The sequence below is a fragment of the Gossypium hirsutum genome, chromosome A10 (assembly GCF_007990345.1).
Source record: "Gossypium hirsutum isolate 1008001.06 chromosome A10, Gossypium_hirsutum_v2.1, whole genome shotgun sequence".
Lineage (NCBI taxonomy): Eukaryota > Viridiplantae > Streptophyta > Magnoliopsida > Malvales > Malvaceae > Gossypium > Gossypium hirsutum.
The window spans coordinates 84941760-84956669 of NC_053433.1; the positions used below are offsets into that span (position 1 = coordinate 84941760).

The 14910-nt window shown below is 40.6% G+C and overlaps 1 non-coding gene across 1 annotated transcript; it reads left to right on the forward strand.

Annotated features, from left to right (window-relative positions):
* Positions 1–215: 215 nt before the first annotated feature.
* On the forward strand, positions 216–322 carry LOC121208775 (small nucleolar RNA R71). The gene has a single exon (XR_005903900.1). It is a non-coding gene; the product is annotated as a small nucleolar RNA R71 (small nucleolar RNA).
* Positions 323–14910: the final 14588 nt, after the last annotated feature.

The following is a 14910-nucleotide window of genomic DNA, read 5'->3' on the forward strand; positions in this document are numbered from 1 at the left end:
TAGTGACCGAATCGACGTTATAAACACCAGCTGTTTTCGTTGGCTTCGTCCTCATGACTTGTTACTGATAGTTATTCAATAACATCTCCTCTATTAACTCATAAGTATCTTCAGGTGTTTTATTATTGATGGTTCCACCAGCAGCTGCGTCAACCATTTCCCGAGTCGAAGGATTCAGGCCATTATGGAATGTTTGAACCTGAAGCCAAAGCGGTAACCCATGGTGAGGGCACCTTCTCAAAAGGTTCTTGTATCTCACCCATGCATCGTAGAGTGTTTCTAAATCCATCTACACAAAAGAAGAGATATCATTACGTAATTTAGCCATTTTAGCCGGCGAAAAATATTTTAGTAAAAATTTTTCGCTTATTTCTTCCCAAGTAGTAATTGACCATCATGGTAACGAGTTCAACCACTGTTTAGCTTTGTTCCTCAATAAGAAAGGGAATAACCAAAGATGAATGGCATCGTCAGAAACGCCATTAATTTAAATGTATCGCATAGTTCCAAAAAGTTTGCTAAGTGAGCGTTGGGATCTTCATCCTGCAAACCATCAAACTAAACAAACTGTTGTATCATTTGAATTGTGTTAGGTTTCAATTCAAAAGTATTTGCAGCTACAGCAGGTCAACTATGCTTGATTTAGTTCCTGTTAAAGAAGGTTTAGCATAATCATACATAGTGCGTGGAGCAGGATTTTGATTAGCCGCAATTACAGGAGGTAGCTGATTGTCTTGGTTTTCAGCCATCTCTTTGGTTGGGGGTTGAGTATCGTCTTCTTGCTCATTCTTTGTGTATCTTAGGCTTTGCCTTATTTCTCTTTGGTTTCTACGAACTGTACGATCGATTTCTTCGTCAAAAAGTAGTTGTCTTGACGGGTTTCTTCTAGTCAAAAACTATAAAAAAAAACCTGCCAAAAGAAAGAAAAAGAAAATTAGTAAATTAGAATAAAATTAAAAATAAAATTAGATTGCAAGAAAAATAAATGGCTAAAGTAATAAAAATTGAGTGTTCCTAATATTTTAGTTACCCGGCAACGGCGCCAAAAACTTGATCGCGTGATTTCGTGGTAGGTTTTAGATATTTATAATTAATCGTTCTTAAAACTAACTATTATCACGATGTAGGCAAGTGTACCTATCGAACAATAGTAAAGTTTTAGCAAGACCGGATTGTCGAACCCAAAGTAACTAAAAGTACTAGTAATGACTGTCTTTTTATTATCTAGCCTAGGAATAAAGAGGTTTTGTTTTTAACTAATTATCTAAACTAAGAACTCACAGAGAATAAAACTGCGGAATTTCTTTTGGGAAAAATGATTGAATTAAGACAATACCTAAGAAAAAATCCACCTAGACTTCACTTGCTATTCTGGCTCTGAATCGGATGATTTATTCATTTTACTTGTTCCGTAGAGATCCCTAAGTTATGTTGTTATCCCTATTCAAGACTAATAACGTCTAATCCCTAGATTGAATAATTGAGACCTTTCTCTAATTAACATTCTAGGATTGATTAACTCGATCTATGGATCCCCTTATTAGGTTTCACCCTAATCTGGCAAAATCTTGTCACCCTATGTCTAGGCACGCAAACAACTGCGCTTAATTATGACAAATGTACTCTTAGACAGGGTCTATTCCTCCTCTAAATAAGAGCTTATCTTGAATCAGTATCTTGGGATATCAAAACAAGAATTAAGAACACATAATTAAGAACAAGTTAAATATTTATTATACAATTCAGAAAATAATAACAAGATTTGTCTTAAGTCTCATTCCTCTTAGGTATTTAAGGGTTTTAGTTCATAACTAGATAAGAAAACATCTCAGAATAATAAAGAATACAAAACATAAAGAAAATCCAAAACTCCTGAAGGGGAAATTGAGGAGAGATCTTCAGTCTTTAATGATGAATCCGGCTTCTGAGATGAATCAATCGGCTTCCTTGGAGTAATTCTTTACTCCCTATTCTGTGTGTCCCCTTTCTTCCTCCTTTAAGGTGTATTTATAGACTTGGAATGCCTAAGAGCCCTCAAAATTATCCTTTTCTGAATTGGACTCAACTTGGGCTCGACAGGGACAAGCCCGTGTGCGATTACTTCAGGTTGTGCTCGAGACTGCCAAATGGACACGGCCATGTGGTCTGCCCATGTGAGGAGGTCTAGGCCATGTTGATTCTGTACTTTGGCCCATTTTCTCTGTTTTTGGCCCGTTTCTCGTTCCTTTCACTCTCCTATGCTCTCCTAAGTATAAAACATGAAATTAAACCATTAGGAGCATCGAATTCACCAATTCTAATGGGAAATCATCCATAAAATGTGTTAAACATGGGGTAAAAATATGTATAAATTACGATTTATTAGTCTTTCTTTAAAATTTTACCCATGCATGCTCATTTTTGTCCAAAATAATCATAAAATAATTTTTTCTATTTCAAATTTGTGGTCTCAAAACCACTATTCTGACTAGACCCTAATTTGGGATGTTACAACTATCCTCCCTTTAGGGATTTTTGTCCCGAAAATCATACCGATGAAAAGGTTTGGGTACTGTTTCCTCATGGCTTCCTCGGGCTCCCATGTTCAACCCCATGTCTTTGCCATAACACTTTCACCAAGGCAATGCTTTTATTTCTCAACTGTTTGGCCTCTCGAGCCAAATCTTAACCGATTCTTCGCCATAAGTTATATCAAGTCGAATCTCAACCTCTGTCAGATCAGTATCACCATAGCATAGACACATGGAACATATCATGAATCTTTTCCAACCCTGATGATAAAGCCAACCGATAGGCAACTGGCTCTATTCTCTCGGTGATCTCATACGGTCCTATAAACCGAGGACCCAACTTGGCTTTCTTGCTAAATCTCAAAACCTTTTTCCATAGTGATACTTTCAAAAATACCTTATCACTAACTTGATACTCAATTTCTTTTTGTTTCAAATCTGCGTAAGATTTCTGTCTATCTGAAGCGGCTTTCAAAAAATCACGAATCACATTCACTTTCTCTTCGATTTCCTTGGCTAGATCAACTCTTTGAATCTGATTTACTCTCAGTTCGGTCCAATACAAAGGTGTTCGGCACTTATGTCCATACAGTACCTCATAAGGTCCCATTTTCAAACTCGACTAATAACTATTGTTATAGGCAAATTCCACCAACGGTAGATACTTTTCCCAACTACCTTGGAATTCCAACACACAGCTTTGGAGCATGTCTTCCAAGATCTGAATTACTCACTCGGACTGACCATTAGTCTGTCGATGAAAAGCAGCACTAAAATTTAGCTTTGTACCCGAAGCTTCTTGTAGCTTTTTCTAAAGCTGTGATGTGAACCTCGGATCTCTATCCGATACGATCGATATAGGTACTCTATAAAGTCTCACAATTTCACCAATGTACAATTTGGCTAACTTATCAAGTGAGAAATTGGTACGTACCGGGATAAAGTGAGCTGATTTAGTAAGTCTATCGACAATAACTCATATGGCATCTTTCTTTTTCAGAGTTAAAGGCAACACTGTCAAAAAATCTATAGTAATCCGGTCCTATTTCCATTTAGGGACTATGATTGGCTGAAGTAAACCTAAAGATACTTAGTGTTCAACCTTTAGTTGCTGACAAACTAAGCATTTCGATACAAACTCTGATATATCTCTTTTCATACCATTCCACCAATACTTTTTCTTCAAGTTATTATAGATCTTTGTGCTACCCGGGTGAACTGACAAACAACCGTTGTGCACTTTATATAAAATATTCCAACTCATGTAACGCCCCAATTTTAGAGAATTCTGCTAGTGTTGGCAAATTTTAAATTTTTGGTGTTCTGTTTGCTTGGCATGGATTTAATCAGGTTAGTGGGCCTCTGGAAGGACCAAGCTTAAGTTAAAACCCGGTAATTTTAATTAGTTTTGATTCCATAGGAAGAAAGGGTTCTGGTTAATTGGGCTTTTAAGTAGTAATTGGGTAAAGATTAAACACAAGGAAGCAGGTGGCAAAGTGGCATGTGACGCCACTGGGGAGGCTATAAAGGTGGCGTGTGGATGCAAGGGAGAACCAAGGTTCAAGTCACAATGAAAGCATATTAAGGGAATTATTTTTATGGTTGGAAAGGGTAAGTAATGGAACTCAAGTGAAAGACTGTCAAGAGGAGTTTAATTTGCTCAAGGGATTGAGTAAGGAGGGGATAAGGGAAAGGATTTAGGAGCTGATTAGGGAGAGCAGTATTGGCCGAATGATGGACTCTTGAGGAGCAAGAGTTGGCCAGCCAAGGGTTTGCTTAAGGGGCAAATTTCGGCTAAGTTAAATGCCAAGTATAAATTCGCATTTAGGGGTAAGTGTGTCGTTTTTCTGACTATCTTTCCTCCTCCTCCTTTCTTTTCTTTTTCTCTCCATCTACCTTCTCCTCTTCTTTTATCCATAGCCGAATCCTTCTACCACTCTTCCCTAAACCACTTCCTTACTATTATTTTTAAGCCTTATAGCCAAATATCACAAAAGCCGAAATCCCGAAGGTTCATATTGTCTGTGCCAAATGCTCATAGCAAAACCTACTGATCTTTCTTCATCCTTTTTTATCAATTCTTTCTTTTTCTGAACCCCAAACCTCTGTCAACAAAGGCACTACAAAACCTTCACCTTTTCTTCACTGTTGCAAAAAGCAGAAAACTCATAGCCTTAGGGACATAGCTAAATTCTGAGATCTCTAAGGGCTCGACTTTTGTTATCATTTGAGGGGTTAGATCTGCATCAGAATTGAGTAGGAGTTAATTGGACTCACTGACTGAAAGAACCGGTGGTAAGTTTTCGAACCTAATCTTTATTTCAGGTATTAGAAAAATTCGAAACCCCTAAAGGTTAGGGAGGCTGTCGATTTGGGCTTGTAGCTCTAAGGGTTGTTATAATTGTTTATTTTGGTAATCGTGTGATCCAGAGGCTGCTGATCGAAGCCTTGGACAAGTGGGACGACTGGATCTAAACCTAGTCGCTAATTTCGGCAAAAGTAGGATCGCTAGTGCCTATGCAGTTCGTGTGTGGATCTCGTCAGCATATCATCCAAATAGGTGTGTAACTGACACCCTTTCATAATCTAGATCGGCAAAAGCCGAAAAGCTGAAATGCCAAAAAACTGGTATTTTGTGGACTTACGAGTGTACGAATGCTCGTGAGGTAAATCGATTAACATTTTTGGTAAACTACAATGTTTAGGCTGCAGAGTGCATGATTTCTGTGCCTTCGAAATTTTTGGGCTCTATGGACCAAAATTGGGATAATGGGCCAACGTGCCCAATTCGCTAAGAACCCTCAGTAAGTGTTTCTGTTAGTATGTGGAAGGTGGGAATATGCATGAAACCCCTTAAAACTAATAAAATTACTGAAATACCTTTATAGGTGGGCAATTTATAGATTTACCCCTAGGAGTAAAATTACTGATATACCCCTAGGGTTAAGGTTGACCTGAATGCATGTTTGACTGTTATTATTTACTGCATGCCATGTTATTATTATCTGATGCATGGGGCTGGGATACTGATGGAGGAAGTACTGAAAGTGGCTTGTCCACGTACTGGAGGCTTTGCCTCGACTTACTGATAACTGAGCAGCCATGCTGCAACTGTGGAGTGTAGGGATGGGTGGGTTGAGCTATTCCCCACATGGAGTGTAGGGCTGGTACGAGTGGAGTTTAGCGGTTGGTTATAGGCTGGGTTGGGCTTGCATCCACGAATATGTCTGATCTGTTCTAGAATGGCCCTATGGACCATACTGTTATCTGAATGGGCTTAGGCCCAATGGGCTTGAGCTGACTTGGGCTTTGGATGGGTTTTCCTTACACACTGAGTTTTCCAAACTCACCCCTTTCTCTTCCATCCTTGCAGGTGAGCCCTAGTTGGTGGACTTGGAGCTAGGCAGGATTCAGAGTCGCCACGAAGATTAATTTTTGTTTTTTTTAAGTTTCACATTTATTATTTTGACTATTTTTTTATTCCGGTTTAAGTTGTAATAAGGCCGCTCTTCTTATTATTTTTTATTATTTTGGGTTATTAAATTGGTTAGCTCTAGGGCGCGGTTTATAAAAGTTACTTATTTTCAAAATAACACGATAACCAAGCAAAGCTTTCGCAATGTAAACGTTTTCAAAGGAAATGAATATTTAAAATAGACTTAAACTTAATTAATTATTCATGGACAAGTAATAGGCTTAAAGTGTGGCAATGGATGTGTGCATGTCTAGGATTAGATCCGTGAAGAGCTTGGTACTTAAGCAGTCCAACAGACTCACCTCCTCTTTTCTGGCTTCCTACCTGGTGCACAGCTTCCATTCACTTTAACTTCAAACAAAACATTCTTCAAACCCTAAGAAAGATTTTTTGATAAAACATAACTTCTTTAGCAACATTCTCCATGTGACACGCTAAATTCAGCCATAACGTCTGGGCCAAGTTTGGGGTGTTACATTTAGTGGTATCAGAGCCCGGTTGCAACAACTCGACTGTGGAACGGGTCCAAAAAGGTTTTCAAAACTTTGAGCCCAAAGAGGGTATTTTTGGAAAAATCTGATTTTTGAAAATAAATTTTTGTTGAAAGGAGATAATTTCCAAACCTGTTTTCTTTAAACCAAAGGTGTGAGAAATGGATTTCAAAAAGGCCTAAATCTTTTGAGTTTGTCTGAAAACTGATGAGGTGGCACACTGAATCCCTAACACCAAGTCTGTAAGTATCTTTCTGTTTTATATACTGAACTGTACTGTAGATAGTACTGAGCCTTAGAGATAGTACTATAGATAATGTAGCATTAAGGCTACAAAACTAGGACTGTAGGGTAAACTAAGCCGTAGGGAACTGAGACAGTAGCTAAACTGCGGTCGCGCGAGAACAACTCTAAAACTTTATCTGTTCATAAGATATTCTGTAATAAATAGTGGAAATAGTAAACTAAAGACATAAAATTTGTAATTAGATAAATCGATATGAGTACGAGAGCTACTCGGGGAAGAGGCCGTGGTCGAAGCCGTAGTAGTACTCAAGTTGGATCTTCGTCTTCTGAACACATACCAGCTGGAGTGGCACGACCACCACCGGTGGATGAAAATGGGCCATATGATCGGGCCGCAGGGGACGACACTCTGTCCCAGGCCATGTTAAGAGTTTTGGAAAGGGTGGCCGGAGCTAATGTCGGGCCCATGAATAAGGGGTCCATTTCTAAGCGACTCCGGGCCAACGGAGCGGAGGTTTTTAGGGGTATATCTAGAGTAGCCCCAAATGTGGCTGAGTACTGGCTAGAAGCCACGGAGTGGATTATGGATGACCTGGACTACTCGGTGGAACAAAAGTTAAAAGGGGCGGTGCCATTACTGCAGGACGAGGCATATCAGTGGTGGATCACTGTGAGAGAGGGTACCCCAGCTAAGAGGGTAACTTGGGAGTTGCTCAAGCAGTCCTTCAAGGTGAAATATGTCGGAGCTAGCTATGTGGATGCACGAAGAAAGGAATTCCTGAACCTGACCTAGGGTAGTAAGACCGTTGCTGAATATGAGGCAGACTTCCTGCGATTGAGCCGGTACGCTAGTGGCATTGTCTCCATTGAATATGAGCGCAGTGTTCGTTTTGAGGATGGCCTCAGGGATGAGCTAAGGGTGCTTATAGCTCCGCAGAGAGAGCGTGATTTTGCTACACTGGTAGAGAAGGCTAAGATAGCCGAAGAGGTGAAGCAAGTTGAATGAAATAACCGCGACAGGGATCGAAACCAGTTCAGGAGGGATGCTGGACCAGCTGGTGCTGCAAACCGAAATGTTAAGAGAGCTAGGACGGAGGAACCAATTCGAGCGGTTCCGATGAACACGGTTAGACCACAAGTTTGTGGAGATTGTGGTAGAATGCATTTGGGGGAATGCTGGAAGCGTTTTGGGGCTTGTCTTCGTTGTGGATCAAAGGAACATAGGATCAGGGATTGTCCTAGGAGGCCAGCTCAGACTCAAGTGGCTGAACAAGGGGCTGTGCAACCTGTCCAACCAGCGCGAGGTGGACCGTCGCCGCCGAGAGGTCGTGGCCAAGGTCGTAGTGGCAAAGGCCTTGGACGTGGGCACCTGGCAAGGGTACTGCTAATGCTGAGGCTCGTCAACCAGCTTTGGTATATGCTACTCGTCGCCGCGAGGAGGGTGACGCACCTGATGTCATAACTGGTACATTTTTTATCTCTGGCGTACCTTATACTGCTCTGATAGATATGGGGTCAACTTATTTGTATGTTGCACGTGACATTTCTAGGGCATTGGGTGCTCACTTTGAGGAGACTGTGTGTGGGGTAACTGTGATAAGTCCTTCAGGTCACCCGGTTAAAGTAGAGAAACTCTTTAGAAAGGTGCCTTTAGAGACTCAAGGTAGGATTTTCTGTGGAGACTTGATAGAGTTACCGTTCGGAGAATTCGATTTGATCCTGGGGATAGATTGGTTGACCAAGCATAGGGCAACGCTGGATTGTGCAGCTAAGAGGATGGTGTTAAGGTGTGTTGAGGATGAAGAGGTAATGATTATTGGAGAACAAAGAGATTACTTGTCCAATATGGTATCGGCTTTGAGGGCTGAGAAACTGATGCGTAAAGGATATGAGGCATATTTGGCTTTTGTAAGCCAAGTTGAAACTGAGGATCCGACTGTGGAGACCGTCAGAACTGTTAAGGAATTCTGAGATGTTTTCCCAGAAGAGCTTCCTGGATTACCTCTGAATTGGGAAGTTGAATTTGGAATCGATTTGCTGCCTGGAACAGCTCCAGTATCCATTGCACCCTATAGGATGGCACCGAAGGAGTTAGTGGAACTGAAAGCTCAAATCCAAGAGTTATTGGATAGAGGCTTCATTAGACTTAGTGTGTCTCCATGGGGAGCACCGGTCCTGTTTGTGAAGAAAAAGGACGAGACGATACGCATGTGCATCGATTATTGCCAATTGAACAAACTGACGATAAAGAACAAATACCCACTACCAAGAATTGATGATTTATTTGACCAACTTAGAGGAGCTTCGGTATTTTCCAAGATTGACCTTCGATCTGGATACCATCATCTAAGGGTAAAGGACGTGGATATTCATAAGACAACATTCAGAACTCGATATGGTCATTACGAGTTCCTGGTTATGCCGTTTGGGTTGACGAACGCACCTGCTGCTTTCATGGATTTGATGAATCGAGTATTCCAACCTTACTTGGACTGATTCATGGTAGTTTTCATCAATTATATTCTGGTATATTCAGAAACTGAGGAGAAACATGAGGAGCATCTACGTATTGTGCTGCAAGTGCTGAGAGAGAAGCAACTGTATGCGAAGTTTAGTAAGTGTGAATTCTGGTTGCGAGAAGTGGCTATTCTAGGTCATGTGGTTTCTGCTGAAGGAATTAGAATGGATCCTCGGAAAATTGAGGCAGTTCTGGGATGGAAACCAATGAAGTCAGTATTAGAAATTCAGAGTTTTCTGGGTTTGGCAGCTATTACCGAAGGTTCGTAGAGGGATTTTCTCTGATTGCTGCACCATTGATGAAACTGTTAAGGAAAGGGGTAGAATTTGTCTGGACTGAGAAACAGCAAAAAGCTTTTGACCATTTAAAAAAGGTATTGACTGAAGCACCAGTGTTGATTCAATCGGAGTCTGGGAAGGACTTCACTGTGTACAGCGTTGCGTCGCATGTAGGGTTAGGATGTGTACTGATGCAATAGGGTAAGGTGGTCGCTTATGCTTCGCGACAGTTTAAGCCTCATGAAGCGAACTACCCTACGCACGATTTAGAGCTAGCAGCAGTGATCTTCGCGTTGAAAATCTGGAGACATTACTTATATAGAGAAAAGTGTATCATATACACAAACTATAAAAGCCTAAAGTATCTATTGACTCAGAAGGAGTTAAACCTTAGGCAACGAAAATGGGTAGAGTTGCTTAAGGATTACGACTGTTCGATTGAGTACCACCCAAGCAAGGCTAACGTGGTGGCTGATGCGTTGAGTCGAAGGGTTGTTACTGATTTGAGAGCCTTGTTTGCACGTTTGAGTCTATTCGAAGATGGAAGTCTGTTGGTAGAGTTGCAAGTGAGGCCTACTTGAACTGAGCAGATTAAAGAAAAATAGTTGAAGGATGATTCGTTAGTTCTTCAATTTCGGCAAGTTGAAAATGGTGAGAATGAGGATTTTGGACTGAACACTGACGGAGTTCTATGCTTTCATGGAAGAGTTTGTATTCCGAAAGACCCTGAATTAAGGCGGTTAATTTTAAAGGAGGCTTATAGTGGACCCTGTACCATGCATCCTGGAGGGAATAAGTTATATCGAGATCTAAGAGATGTGTACTGGTGGCCTGGACTGAAACAGAAGGTGACTGGATTTGTTGGGAAATGTCTGACGTGCCAGCAAGTTAAGGCCGAGCACCAATTGCCTTCTAGATTACTGCAACCGGTGAAAATTCCACTATGGAAGTGAGAGAGAGTAACTATGGACTTTGTGAGTGGGCTACCTTTGACACCCACTAAGAAAGATTTTGTGTGGGTAGTTGTGGATAGGTTAACAAAATCTGCACATTTCATACCAGTTCGTACTGATTACTCACTGTAAAAATTGGCCAGGTTGTATGTGGCAGAGATAGTGCGACTGCATGGAGTGCCAGTGTCGATTATTTCTAATCGAGACCCTAGGTTTACATCTTAGTTCTGGCAAAAGTTGCAGGATTCATTGGGTACACGATTGGATTTCAATACTGCTTTTCATCCTTAGACGGATGGACAGTCGGAAAGGGTTATTCAAATTTTGGAGGATATGTTAAGAGGTTGTATCATCGATTTTCATGGTAGTTGGGAGGACTACTTGCCATTGGTGGAGTTTGCATACAACAACAGCTACCAAACAAGTATTCATATGGCTCCATATGAGGCACTTTATGGGCAGAGATGTCGTACACCTACGTATTGGACAGAGTTGGGTGAACGACATGTGCTTGGACCGGAGTTAGTGGCAGATACTGAAAGTAAGGTTAAGTTGATAAGAGATCAATTAAAGGAGGCATCTGATAGTCAGAAGTCGTATGCGGATCTAAAGCGCAAAGAGACTTAGTTTGCTGTTGGGGATATGGTTGGCTTGAAGGTTTCACCTTGGAAGAATATCTTGAGGTTCGGCAAGAAAGGCAAATTGAGTCCGCGGTTTATAGGGCCTTATCGGGTTCTTAAACTGGTAGGGCCAGTAGCGTATCAGTTAGAGTTACCACTGGAGTTGGACAGAATCCATGACGTCTTTCATGTGTCTATGTTGAGACGATATCGATCGGATCCTTCACATGTTATGCCGGTGGAGGAGATTGAAGTAATGACTGATTTGACCTTTGAGGAAGAGCCCGTGCAAATTGTGGATACAGAGGTTAAAGTTCTAAGAAGGAAGTCAGTTCCGTTGGTAAAAGTACTGTGGCATAATCATGGAAGGGAAGAGGCTACTTGGGAGTCAGAAGAGACTATGCTTCAACAATACCCTCAATTATTTGGATCAGGTAAATTTCGAGGCCGAAATTTCTTTAAGGGGGTAAAGTTGTAATGCCCTAATTTTCGAGAATTCTTTGGGTGTTGGCAAATTTTAAATTTTTGGTGTTCTATCTGCTTGGCATGGATTTAATCAGGTTAGTGGGCCTCTAGAAGGACCAAGCTTAAGTTAAAACCCGGGAATTTTAATTAGTTTTGATTCCATAGGAAGAAGGGGCTCTGGTTAATTGGGCTTTTAAGTAGTAATTGGGTAAAGATTAAACACAAGGAAGCAGGTGGCAAAGTGCCATGTGACGCCACTGGGGAAGCTATAAAGGTGGCGTGTGGATGCTAGGGAGAACCAAGGTTCAACTCACAATGAAAGCATATTAAGGGAATTATTTTTATGGTTGGAAAGGGTAAGTAATGGAACTCAAGTGAAAGACTGTCAGGAGGAGTTTAATTTGCTCAAGGGATTGAGTAAGGAGGGGATAAGGGAGAGGATTTAGGAGCTAATTAGGGAGAGCAGTATTGGCCGAATGGTGGACTCTTGGGGAGCAAGAGTTGGCCGGCCAAGGGTTTACTTAGGGGGAAAATTTCGGCTAGGTTATATGCCAAGTATAAATTCAGCATTTAGGAGTAAGTGTGCCATTTTTCTGACCATCTTTCCTCCTCCTCCTTTCTTTTCTTTTTCTCTCCATCTACCTTCTCCTCTTCTTTTCTCCATAGCCGAATCCTTCTACCACTCTTCCCTACACCACTTCCTTACTATTATTTTTAAGCCTTATAGCCGAATATCACAAAAGCCAAAATCCCGAAGGTTCATATTGTCTGTGCCAAATGCTCCTAGCAAAACCTACTGATCTTTCTTTATCCTTTTTTATCAATTCTTTCTTTTTCTGAACCCCAAACATCTGTCGACAAAGCCACTACAAAACCCTCACCTTTTCTTCACTGTTGCAAAAAGCCGAAAACGCATAGCCTTAGGGATTTAGCCAAATTCTGAGATCTCTAAGGGCTTGACTTTTGTTATCATTTGAGGGGTTAGATCTGCATCAGAATCGAGTAGAAGTTAATTGGAATCATTGACCGAAGGAACGGTGGTAAGTTTTCGAACCTAATCTTTATTTCAGGAATTAGAAAAAACTGAAACCCCTAAAGGTTAGGGAGGCTGTCGATTTGGGCTTGTAGCTCTAAAGGTTGTTATAATTGTTTTGTTTTGGTAATCGTGTGATCTAGAGGCTGTTGATTGAAGCCTTGGACAAGTGGGACGACTGGATATAAACCTAGTTGCTAATTTCGGCAAAGGTAGGATCGCTAGTGCCTAAGGTGCTTTTGGCCGAATATGGTAAGGGGGTTAATATGTAGTTTGTTTTAATAGTTAGATTAACGTGTTAGAAATCCAATTGTAGGTAGTTCGTGTGTGGATCTCGTCAGCATATCGTCCAAACATGTGTGTAACTGACACTCTTTCATAGTCTAGATCAGCAAAAGCCGAAAAGCCGAAAAGCCGAAATGCCAAAAAATCGGTATTTTGTGGACTTGCGAGTGTGTGAATGCTCGTGAGTTAAATCGATTAACGTTTTTGGTAAACTACAATGTTTAGGCTGCAGAGTGCATGATTTCTGTGCCTTCGAAATTTTTGGGCTTTATGGACCAAAATTGGGATAATAGGCCAAAGAGCCCAATTCGGTAAGAACCCTCGGTAAGTGTTTCTGTTAGTACATGGAAGGTGGGAATATGCATGAAAACCCTTAAAACTGATAAAATTACTGAAATACCTTTATAGGTGGGCAATTTACTGATTTACCCTTAAGAGTAAAATTACTGATATACCCCTAGGGTTAAGGTTGACCTGAATGCATGTTTGACTGTTATTATTTACTGCATGTCATGTTATTATTATCTGATGCATGGGACTGGGATACTGATGGAGGAAGTACTGAAAGTGGCTTGTCCACGTACTGGAGGCTTTACCTCGACTTACTGATAACTGAGCAGCCATGCTGCAACTGTGGAGTGTAGGGATGGGTGGGTTGAGCTATTCCCCACATGGAGTGTAGGGCTGGTACGGGTGGAGTTTAGCGGTTGGTTATAGGCTGGGTTGGGCTTGCATACACAAATATGTCTGATCTGTTCTGGAATGGGCCTATGGGCCATACTGTTATCTGAATGGGCTTAGGCCCAATGGGCTTGAGCTGACTTGGGCTTTGGATGGGTTTTCCTTACACACTGAGTTTTCCAAACTCACCCCTTTCTCTTCCATCCTTGCAGATGAGTTTCTCTTCCATCCTTGTTGGTGGACTTGGAGTTGGGAGGGATTCAGAATGGCCATGAAGATTAATTTCTATTGTTTTTAAGTTTTGCATTTATTATTTTGACTATTTTTTTATCCTGGTTTAAGTTGTAATAAGGCCGTTCTTCTTATTATTTTTTATTATTTTAGGTTATTAAATTTGTTAGCTCTAGGGCGCGGTTTATAAAAGTTACTTATTTTCAAAATAACACGATAACCAAGCAAAACTTCCGCAATGTAAACGTTTTCAAAGGAAATGAATATTTAAAATAGACTTAAACTTAATTAATTATTCGTGGACAAGTAATAGGCTTAAAGTGTGGCAATGGATGTGTGCATGTCTAGGATTGGATCCGTGAATAGCTTGCTACTTAAGCAATCCAACAGACTCACCTCCTCTTTTCTGGCTTCCTACCTCGTGCACAGCTTCTATTCACATTAACTTAAAACAAAACATTCTTCAAACCCTCAGAAAGATTTTTAGATAAAACATAACTTCTTTAGCAACATTCTCCGTGTGACACGTTGAATTCGGTCGTAACGTCTCGGCCGGGTTTGGGCTGTTACAAATCAACTCAGTGTTTTTCGTAACACAAATCCTACCACGAAATCTCAAACAACTATGGGAGTCTGATCCCGATTTTCGTGATAGGTAAGTTTTATATATTTATAATTAATCGTTCTTGAAACTAACTATTATCACGATGTAGGCAAGTGTACCTATCGAATAGTAGTATAGTTTTAGCAAGACTGGATTGTCGAACCTAAAGGAACTAAAAGTACTAGTAATGACTGTGTTTTTATTATCTAGCCTAAGAATAAGGGGATTTTGTTTTAACTAACTAATTATCTAAACTAAGAATTCACAGAAAATAGAATTGGGGAATTACTTATGGAAAAACGATTGAATTAAGACAATACCTAAGGAAGAATCCACCTAGACTTCACTTGTTATTCTGACTCCGAATCGGACGATTTATTCATTTAACTTGTTCCGTAGAGATCCCTAAGTTATGTTATTATCCCTATTCAAGACTAATAACGTCTAATCCCTAGATTGAATAATTGAAACTTTTCTCTAATTAACACCCTAGGGTTGCATTAACTCGATCTATGGATCC